The following is a 9,982-nucleotide window of genomic DNA, read 5'->3' as shown; positions in this document are numbered from 1 at the left end:
GACCCCAGGGTCCTGGATGAAGCCCCAAGTCTGGATCCCTGCTCAGCGGGGAATCTGCTCCCTCTTCCCCTCACCCTGCTCTCTTGTGCTCTCTCTCTCTCTCTCTCTCAAATAAATAAATAACATATATAGAAATAATGTGATTTTATCAAATGGTACCAGTTCTTCTCTTTTCCTTCCTGCCACTGAAGATCCTGGTGTCTCCATGGGCCATGTCCCCACCAGCTGTTACCACTATTGTAAGAATAGTACCAATAGGAACAAGTCGTGTCCAGAGTCTTCCTTCTGCAGAGGTGCCCCTGACGCCAAGATCCACATCTTTGACCTGGGGCGGAAGAAGGCAAAAGTGAATGAGTTCCCACCATGTGGCCACATGGTGCGAGATGAATATGAGCAGCCTTCCTCTGAAGCCACGGAAACTGCCTGAGTTTGTGCCCGCAAGTACGTGGTGAACAACTGTGGCAAAGATATTTTTCACATCCGAGTGTGGCTCTACCCCTTCCACGGCATCCATATCAACAACATGTTGTCCTGTGCTGGGGCTGACAGGCTCCAGACAGGTATGCAGGGTGCCTTTGGAAAGCCCCAGGGCACAGTGGCCAGGGTCCACATTGGCCAAGTCATCAACTCCATTTCTAGAAAGCTGTCGAACAAGGAGCATGTGATTGAGGCCCTACACAGGCCCAAGGGCAAGTTCTCTGGCCGCCAGAAGATCCACATTTCCAAGAAGTGGGGCTTTACTAAGTTTAATGCGGATGAATTTGAAGACATAGTGGCTGAAAAGCAGCTCATCCCAGATGGCTGTGGGTCAAAAACGTCCCTAATCATTGCCCCCGTGGACAGATGGTGGGCTCTGTCCTCATGCGAACCTCGGCACTGCCCCCTCCTTATTCACGCCAGCCAATAAATCCTAGTTCTTGCAAAAATTATAATAACAAGGGCGCCTGGGTGGCTCAGTTGTTTAAGCGACTGCCTTTGGCTCAGGTCATGATCCTGGAGTCCCAGGATCGAGTCCTGCATCCGGCTCCCTGCTTAGCAGGGAGTCTGCTTCTCTCTCTGACCCTCACCCCCTCATGTGCTCTCTCTCTCTTTCTCTCTCTCAAATAAATAAAATCTTTAAAAAAAATAATACTAATAACAAGTACCAGTTCCTAAATGTCTAAGCCTTAATTTTTTTGAAGATTTTATTTACTGGGGAGCCTGGGTGGCTTCATCGTTAAGCATCTGCCTTCGGCTCAGGTCGTGATTCCAGGGTCCTAGGATCGAGCCCCGCATCGGGCTCCCCGCTCAGTGGGAAGGCTGCATCTCCCTCTCCCGCTCCCCTTGCTTGTGTTCCCTCTCTCGCTGTGTCTCTGTCAAATAAATAAATAAATAATCTCTAAAAAACTTTTTTTAAAGATTTTATTTATTTAAGAGATAGAGCGAGAGCATATGCCGGGGAAAGGGGCAGATGAAGAGTCTTCTCAGCAGACTCATCACTGAGCAGGGAGCCTGAGATGCGGCTCAGTCCCAGGACCCCAGGGTCATGACCTGAGCTGAAGGCAGTCCTTTAACCGACTGAGCCACCCAGGCACCGCACTAAGCCTCAATTTGTGCTTGCACCTTCAGCGGCAAATGCTGTCTTTTCAGTTATAACCTGGGAAATATTCTAGGCTGTATCAATTTGTGTTTTATACGTAGTGTTTATATACTCCTAATGCTCTCTATTGAAATTCCAATGTGAGAGTATTTCAAATTTCTTGTGCCTTCTCCATCTCCATAACTTTACCTCTTCACCATTTCGAAATTTTTAAATGTGGTTTAGGAAGATTCCCCTTGTTTTTCAGTGGAAATTGTTTTCCAGATTTAACATATTTTTTTTAAAGATTTTATTTATTTGTCAGAAAGAGAGAGAGAACACAAGCAGGGGGAGCGGCAGACAGAGGGAGAAGCAGACTCCCCGCAGAGCAGGGAGCCCGATGTGGGGCTCGATCCTAGGACCCTGAGATCATGACCTGAGCCGAAGGCAGATGCTTCACTGACTGAGCCACCAAGGCATCCCTAACATATTTTGATATATGTTAAATACATGGACTGTCTTGTGAAATATTTTGTATGACACCATTCTCACGTATAGAGGAGTTTTGGAAGGTTAAGCAAGAAAATGTGAACGATTGTTAATTCTGTGGAGTAAACTGGATGAGGGGAGTGTAAAGGAGTTTCTAAACAGTTTCTTTTTACCTTACTATGGATTTGAAGTCTTTATATATAATGTACGTTCATTGACTTTAAGAAAAAGCAATGAAGAAATGACTAAACTCTGTGGAAATGTCCAGAGAATGTAGAATCTAATGGGTTTGGTGCGTTCTGCAATCTGTCAGTCTATCTCTAACCAGCCCCTTTGGACTTTTCTCTACAAACCTGATCATGCTCCTGGAGGGGCGGTTTTTGTCTGGTGGGTGTGACTGAGAGAAGCAGGGTTATTTAGGTTTTTTGCCAGAGGGAACAGACACGTGAACCCTGGGTAAGGAAGGAAGGGAAGGGAAGAAGATGACACCAGTGGACATAAGGACCAGAGACAGGAAGATGGAGCCTGAGTGGGAGTGTGGAAAGTCATCAATAAAGAAAGTATAGATCCTTATCTACCCCTGCTCTGATCTCTACCCAGATCTCATCAGATTTTGACATTGGTGTGATTTTCACCGCTCGTGTGGATGAACCATCTAACACCTAAACCTTAGAGTTTCTGAACTTCTGAAACTCACTGGCCTTCACCCACCTATGGCCAAGATCTGACCCTGTTATATGGGGTATTTCACAGTGGAAATCTCAAACTGCAAACCCCTGTCTCTACTCTTTTTCTGTTCTTCTAGCTGTTTCATACGGGCCCTCCCCCAGCTTCAATACAACCTCATATGGAACTTGTGATTTGATACCTCAATTTTCTTCTGATCTAGGAGTACTCGGCGGGTCTCATTCCGTGCTTTACAGTCTGGATTGTGTAGTTAATAACCGGGTCGCCATTCTACCTCGGTTGTCTTGTGCTGCTGTCCTTCCACATGCCTGACAAAATCTCAAAATGAGTTTCTTTTTTTTAAGATTTTATTTATTTATTTGAGAGAGAGAGCGAGCACATGAGAGGGGATAGGGTCGGAGGGAGAAGCAGACTCCCTGCTGAGCAGGGAGCCCGATGCGGGACTCGATCCCCGGACTCCAGTATCATGACCTGAGCCGAAGGCAGTGGCTTAAGCAGCTGAGCCACCCAGGCGCCCTCAAAATGAGGTTTAAAATGCCCTATACCACGGTAGTTGAATACAGGTGGCAAAAAAAAGTTTTTAAGAAATCACAGAAGAGTAAAACAAAATAGGGCTATTCGTTTGTTTTAGAGAGAGAGAGAGAGAGCGGGAGGGAGGGGCAGAGGAAGAGGGGGAGAGAAAATCTTAAGCAGGTTGGACGCCCAGGGCAGAGCCTGATGTGGGGCTCGATCTTACGACCCTAAAATCATGACCTGAGTGGAAATCAAGAGTCGGAGGATTAACGGACTGAGCCACCCAGGCACCCACGAAATAGGGTTTTTTGGTTGTCAACATTAAGGCCTCAGGGGCGGGCTAGAGTTCACAGGTAAGGACAGGGCTCCTTTTGAACATAATATAATTCAGAATAGTTTTGTTTTATTAAAAGCTTTATCCAGGGGCGCGCCTGGGTGGCTCAGTCATTAAGCGTCCGCCTTCAGCCCAGGTCATGATCCCGGGGTCCTGCGATCGAGCCCCACATCGGGCTCCCTGCTCAGCAGGAAGCCTGCTTCTCCCTCTCCCACTCCCTCTGCTTGTGTTCCCTCTCTCGCTATGTCTCTCTCTATCAAATAAATATAATCTTAAAACAAAACAAAACAAAAAACAACCTTTATCCAGGTTATATCTACTAGATGGCGTTCATCCCCAGACCCTTGCTCTGGGCACGAGCACCAGCTCAGAACAGTGTTCAGAACTCGGCAAACCCATTTCCACTACTGACCGCTGCCATGATCAGTAGTTCCCCAAAGATAGTGAAGGTCATGGGCCCTGCCACTCAGCAGTGCTCTGGGCGCTCCCCTCCAGGCTGGGGAAGGCTGCAGGCATCCCGGCCCCCACGCCTCTTTCAGGGTGGGCTATGGCCCCACCCCTTGTCCTGCCCCGTCCCCCTAGCCCAATGGCCTAGCTTCATCCATCCATTGAATATAACACCCCTTCCAGCCCTCCCTTGGCCTCTGGGTGCTTCAGGAGAACTGACCACTCCTCCGTGCCCCGGACCGACTTCTCCCCAGGGATGCGGCCTGGGCCTGCTGCCTACTTCTGTGCTCAGGAACCGAGCCTAAGGGCTCCCATCCGCAGCTGCCTGCACCCTGTGATCTGGCCCAGGCCTACCCTGGGGCCCACAGGCTGGCTCTGTCAGTAGAGCATGTGACTCTTGATCTCAGGGATGTGAGTTCAAGCCCCGTGTTGGGTATAGAGATTACTTACAAATAAAATCTAAAAAAAATTAAAAATCATACAATTTGTAAGATAAATAAAATTTCAGCGGCATTTAGTATATTCGTTATGCTGTGCAACCACCACCTCTATTTAGTTCCAAAATAGTTCCATCACCCCTAAAGGATACCAGGTTCCCATTAGGCAACATTCTCCCTTCCCCCTTGCCAGCCCCTGGCAACCCAGTCTTTCTGTCTCCTTGGATTTACTGATTCTGGACATTTTACATAAATACGTGACTCTTTGTGTCTGGCTTCTTGTACTTGACATAAAAAAGATACATGGAGGTTATAAATATATTATGCTTCTATCCCTTGTTTTTTTAAGCTCATCCTCCCTCCTTTTAGGAGCTCATCCCCTTCAACTCAGATTTCATCCGTCAAAATCCACTAAACCCTTTCGACTCATTCTTTCCTCTCAGACTATGAACATGTTCAAGTCTTTCTGATCCTGACAGCAATGGTTACCACATTCTAAGTTAAAGGTGATGGCAAAAATCAAATGTGATACTATTCCTGAAAGTACCTCGCACCCTGCTGTGCACTCTATTGAATAAGGCATTGTTATTTAGCAGCAGTAAATAAGAGCTCCAAAAATATTCCAGGTATGAACTAGGACCTTTTAAATAAATACTTGACGTTCATGGGGGAAAAGTACAAAAAAACCTCCCTTGCCTTCTACCCTGTTGGTTGTAACCTCATGACTTTCCCCAGTGAAATCTGAAATTGGCTCCCACACTGAGGCCAATGAAAGACAGAAGAGGCCCACAACCCCAGATTAGTAGATGGCAGATTTAATAAGCGTGGGAACTCATTAATGAGCCTGGCTTTGGGCAAGCACACGATGAATGGAACTCTGAATCTGCCTGCCGGAATCTTCAAAGTAATCGAGAGGCCTTAAGTGGATTGAGGCCAAAGTTACAGAGAGGCCTGAAGGCCGTCCAGATGGTCTCAACGAAACCTCACTCTCTCAAGGCTGTGTCCTTCAAAATGGCCCCCACGGTGGGAACCGTGGACAGAATTTACATTCCAAGGATATGGGAGGAGATGAGGAGCCTCCAATTGCCCAGGGCTGGGTCACAGGTCAACCAGCGATCACATCCTCTCCCGTGATTTCCTCTAACACACTACTTCTTGTGTGACAGGCTCTTAATTTTTTTTTTTTTTAGAAAGATTTTAGTTATTTGACAGAGAGAGAGAGAGAGAGCACAAGCAGTGGGGGAGGCCGGCAGAGGGAGAGGGAGAAGCAGGCTCCCCCTTGCCGGGAGTCCAGACATGGGGCTCAATCCCAGGACCCTGGGATCATGAGCTGAGCCAAAGGCAGATGCTTAATGACTGAGCCACCCAGGCGCCCCCCCATGTGATTTAATAAAAAATAATACATTAGCAGACGCATCAGTTCCAACCACACAACATTCTCTTTGGATAATCCTTGCCAGGCCTTAGCAATGTCCAAGGACATCCTATTTTGGGGGACAGTTCTTCTCATTCGAGACATTTCAGTGTCCAGTAAATACAGGCTTTGCCAGCTATCATTTAAGGCTTGTTGGGTCAATATACTAAGGACTTCTATGTGTGCTACATTTTTCTCCAGGCCCATGGAGAGGGACAAAGATGGAAGTCAATTGTACCAGTGAAAACAGAATGTGCCCGCCTGACCTTGAGGAGAAGGAGGCTGGCAGCTTTAGGAGCTTGACCTGGTTGTTCATACAATACTTGTTACCTGGGGGGAGACAACACAGTCAGGTGTGAGGAGATGGAGTAGGGGTGAGATATGCCAGATGAGGACCCCCCTACCCTCACCCCTCCCCTCTTCATCCCCTGCATATTCCATTCTAGGTAGAGTGCATTTCAACAGGTGCAGCTTGTAGCAATACAACAGGATCCCAGTGAGATTGAGTAGTTCCCCTCACCCAGGGGTGAAAAGTAACTCACCCACCCTGGTGGGACATCCCATTGCAAATCCTAGTGGATAATTCCTTTTTCAGGGACAATGAGGCTTGGTGTTCTCAGCAGCATAGCACACTGATCCACAGTAAGTGTTGGGGCATTGGCTGTTTCCCAGGATTTTTTTACTTTTATGACACTGAGTGTCTCAGCAGGAGTCCCCCGTCTGGCATATAGAGCAAGAAGCCCTACTGGTTGATCATTCCAAAGTATTCAAAAGTATTAAAGCCTGGGGCAGTACCTTAGTCCACCCAGCCAAAGTGGTTTTACTTGTTAATAATGCAACGTGCTGCTTTAATCTTCTATTTTTCCTTTCTACCAATCCTGCTGCTTGCAGGGTATAGGGGAGATGAAACCTCCATTCAGTGCCATGTTCTTTTGCCCAGTCTTGTGTTATCACGATCTTTGAAACGTGACCTCCGAAATACTGTCTATTGAGTGGGAGATCTCGGTACCCAGCTTCTCTAATTCCTTAACCGTGGCAACCTGGTTTGCACCGTGACCGGGAAAAGCTTGGGTTCAACCAGATGCAGTGTCTACACAAACCAGGGCAGATTTAGAACCTTCATTCAGGGGGTGCCTGGGTGGCTCAGTTGATTGAGCGTCTGCCTTCAGTTTGGGTCTCGATCCTGGGGTCCTGGGATCTAGCCCTGCCTCAGGCTCCCTGCTCAGTGGGGAGCATGCTTCTGCCGCTCCCTCTGCTGCTCTCCCCTTTGTGCTTTCTTTTGCTCTTTCTTCCACTCTCTGTCAAATAAATGAAATCTCAGAGGGAGGGGGCCCCTATGATCAATTTGCCAACCACTCACTGGTTGGGAACTGTGGCGGATGGACCCACACTCCTTTGGCAATTGCCTTGGGTGTTGTTCCGAACCCACAGAGCATACTGTTACTTCATGAACCAAGTGACTGTATTTCGAGAGCAAGCCAGCATCCTTGGCAAAATGCCATCCCACTCAAACACCTCAGGGGCACTCTTTCTATGCACCCGATATGCTATATCTACTGCAGGGTCAGCTGCTAGGACTTGTACCAGAACTGGGGCAGTAGCTTCCTGATTGCCAGGGGGTGTCAGTGCCTTACGCATGGGAAGACAGTGACGACTGCTTCAGGCTCTTGCAAGTGAACCCAAAAGTCTTTCCACATATATTTTTTTTAATTTTTTAAAATATGTTTTAAGTAATCTCCACTACACCCAACATGGGTCTCAAACTCCCCACCCTGAGGACAAGAGTCTCATGATCCACCAAATGAGTCAGCCAGGCACCCCTCTTTCCACATATTCCGACCCCACTAGGGCTTATTGCTAAATATCCACCCCCTTGGGTTCTCATTGTCCAAGCCATAGGGTAGAGCGCTTTAGAGCAGTCCAGTTGTCCGCACAAAGGGTTAATGGCCAGGGCTGTTGCGTAATCACCAACCCAACTGCTCGAAGTCCAACACACTGGCTGCCACGGTTCATTCCTGTTCCATCCAGATGGTGTCAGTGTGAGGCTGAAGAGCCACTGCGGTCCCCAAAGGCCGATTGCCCCATGAGACCCATCTGTAAACAAAGCATTAGCGGGAATTCCTCCCCTCCCCCTCCCCCTCCCTCTCTACAGGCCACAGGGGCCACCGCAAGAATAGGGGTGGGGCATTTGAAGGATTTTCTTGAATTTCCTTGGCCTACTTGCACTGCATTTCTAGACCGAGTGGGCCGAGAACAGGGTGTTCTTCTGCTACAAATAGGCATGCCTCTTAATTAAAGTGTAAGTCTGAGCCATGGCAAATATAATACTTAATGGTAAAACACTAAAAGCTTTCCCTTTTAGACTGAGAATAATTTGTAGCTGCCCATGATTCCCACTCCTGTTTAGTATTGTATTGGAAATCCTAGCAAGTACAATAATGACACATGCACACAAAATTACAAGATATACGAATGTGAAAATGGAAAAAAAAATGATTATTTGCATGATATTTATGTACCTAAAAAATTACATCTACAGATAAATTACTAGAATTTTAAAAAATGAGCAAGGTTGCTAGATCAAAAATCAATATACAAAATTCTATTATATTTCAACTTACAAGAGAGGAAAATAAAATGTGGCAAAAGAATGTGATGTACAATAGCATCAAAAAAATCTCAAGGACCTAGAAGTAGATGTAACAAAAGATAAATAACATGTCTACAGAGAAAACTATATTCTATTTTTTTTTTAAGATTTTATTTATTTATTCATGAGAGACAGAGAGAAAGAAAGAGAGGCTGAGGGAGAAGCAGGCTCCCAAGGAGCAGGGAGCCCGATGCGGGACTCGAGCCGAAGGCAGACGCTTAACCATCTGAGCCACCCAGGCACCCGAGAAAACTGTATTTTAATTTAAAAAATTTAAGAAGACAAGAGAGAGGTAAATCTTTGCTGAATTACAAAATTCAATATTTTAAATATGTAAATATCCTCCAAATTTCTACGCATTCACTGTAATTCCAAATATATACTTAAAATATTTTTTATTTTTATTTTTTTTAAGATTTTTATTTATTTATTTGACAAAGAGAGACACAGTGAGAGAGGGAACACAAGCAGGGGGAATGGGAGAGGAGAAGCAGGCCTCCCGCGGAGCAGGGAGCCCGATGTGGGGCTGGATCCCAGGACCCCAGGATCATGACCTGAGCCGAAGGCAGATGCATAACGACTGAGTCACCCAGGCGCCCCAAAATAGTTTTTAAAAGTTTGACAAATTGACTCCATATTTATGTGATGGACTTTGAGTCAATAACAGAAGCCAAAAAATAGCCTAGATATTGATTTAAAAGAATAAAATATGTGAACTTATTCTATTAAATATCAATATTTATTATAGTTATAACAATTAATATAGTGTAGCCCTGCACACAAGTAGGTAAGTAGACCAGTGAAACTGAATAAACTACATACATATGGAGACTCAATAAAGGTAGCACTGAAGAAAAATGGGAAAATATTCTCATTAGCCAGTATAGGATATTTGTTATCCATATAATCATTCATATGAAAAATAATAAAATTAGACTTCTACCTCACACCATACACAAAAATCAATTCCAGGTATTTCATAGATCTAAATTGAGAAAGCAAAACAATAAAACTTTTAAAAAACAATATAATTGCATGAAGTTGGATGCGTACCTAATGCCATATATGAAAATTAACTGAAAATGAATCAAAGACCTAAATGCAAGACCTAAAACCATAAAACCCCTGGAAGAAAACATAGGGCAAATGTTTCATAACATTGCAATTGGGTAGTGATTTCTTGGCTATGACACCAAAGTCACAGACGACAGCAACAAAATATCAACAAATTGAGGGGCGCCTGCTTGGCTCAGTAGTTTAACCGTCTGCCTTCGGCTCAGGTCATGATACCAGAGTCCTGGGACCGAGCCCCGCGTCGGGCTCCCTGCTCGGTGGGAGCCTGCTTCTCCCTCTCTTCCCCGCTTGTGATCTCTCTCTCTATCCCTGCACTCTCTCAAATAAAAATTAAAATTAAAAAATTAAAAAATCTATATCTATATATATATATAAACAA

General features: G+C 45.6%; 1 pseudogene; it reads left to right on the top strand.

The window, feature by feature from the left end:
• Positions 1 to 205: 205 nt before the first annotated feature.
• LOC148163693 (large ribosomal subunit protein uL16-like) lies at positions 206 to 907 on the top strand (annotated as a pseudogene).
• The last annotated feature ends 9,075 nt before the right edge of the window (positions 908 to 9,982 follow it).

This window comes from Eumetopias jubatus, unplaced genomic scaffold (assembly GCF_037043125.1).
Source record: "Eumetopias jubatus isolate StellerSeaLion01/CBP00866 unplaced genomic scaffold, mEumJub1_p1.0 scaffold_8, whole genome shotgun sequence".
NCBI lineage: Eukaryota > Metazoa > Chordata > Mammalia > Carnivora > Otariidae > Eumetopias > Eumetopias jubatus.
The sequence above is the reverse complement of the archived record's forward strand: the minus strand, read 5'-3'. Positions and strand labels throughout refer to the sequence as shown.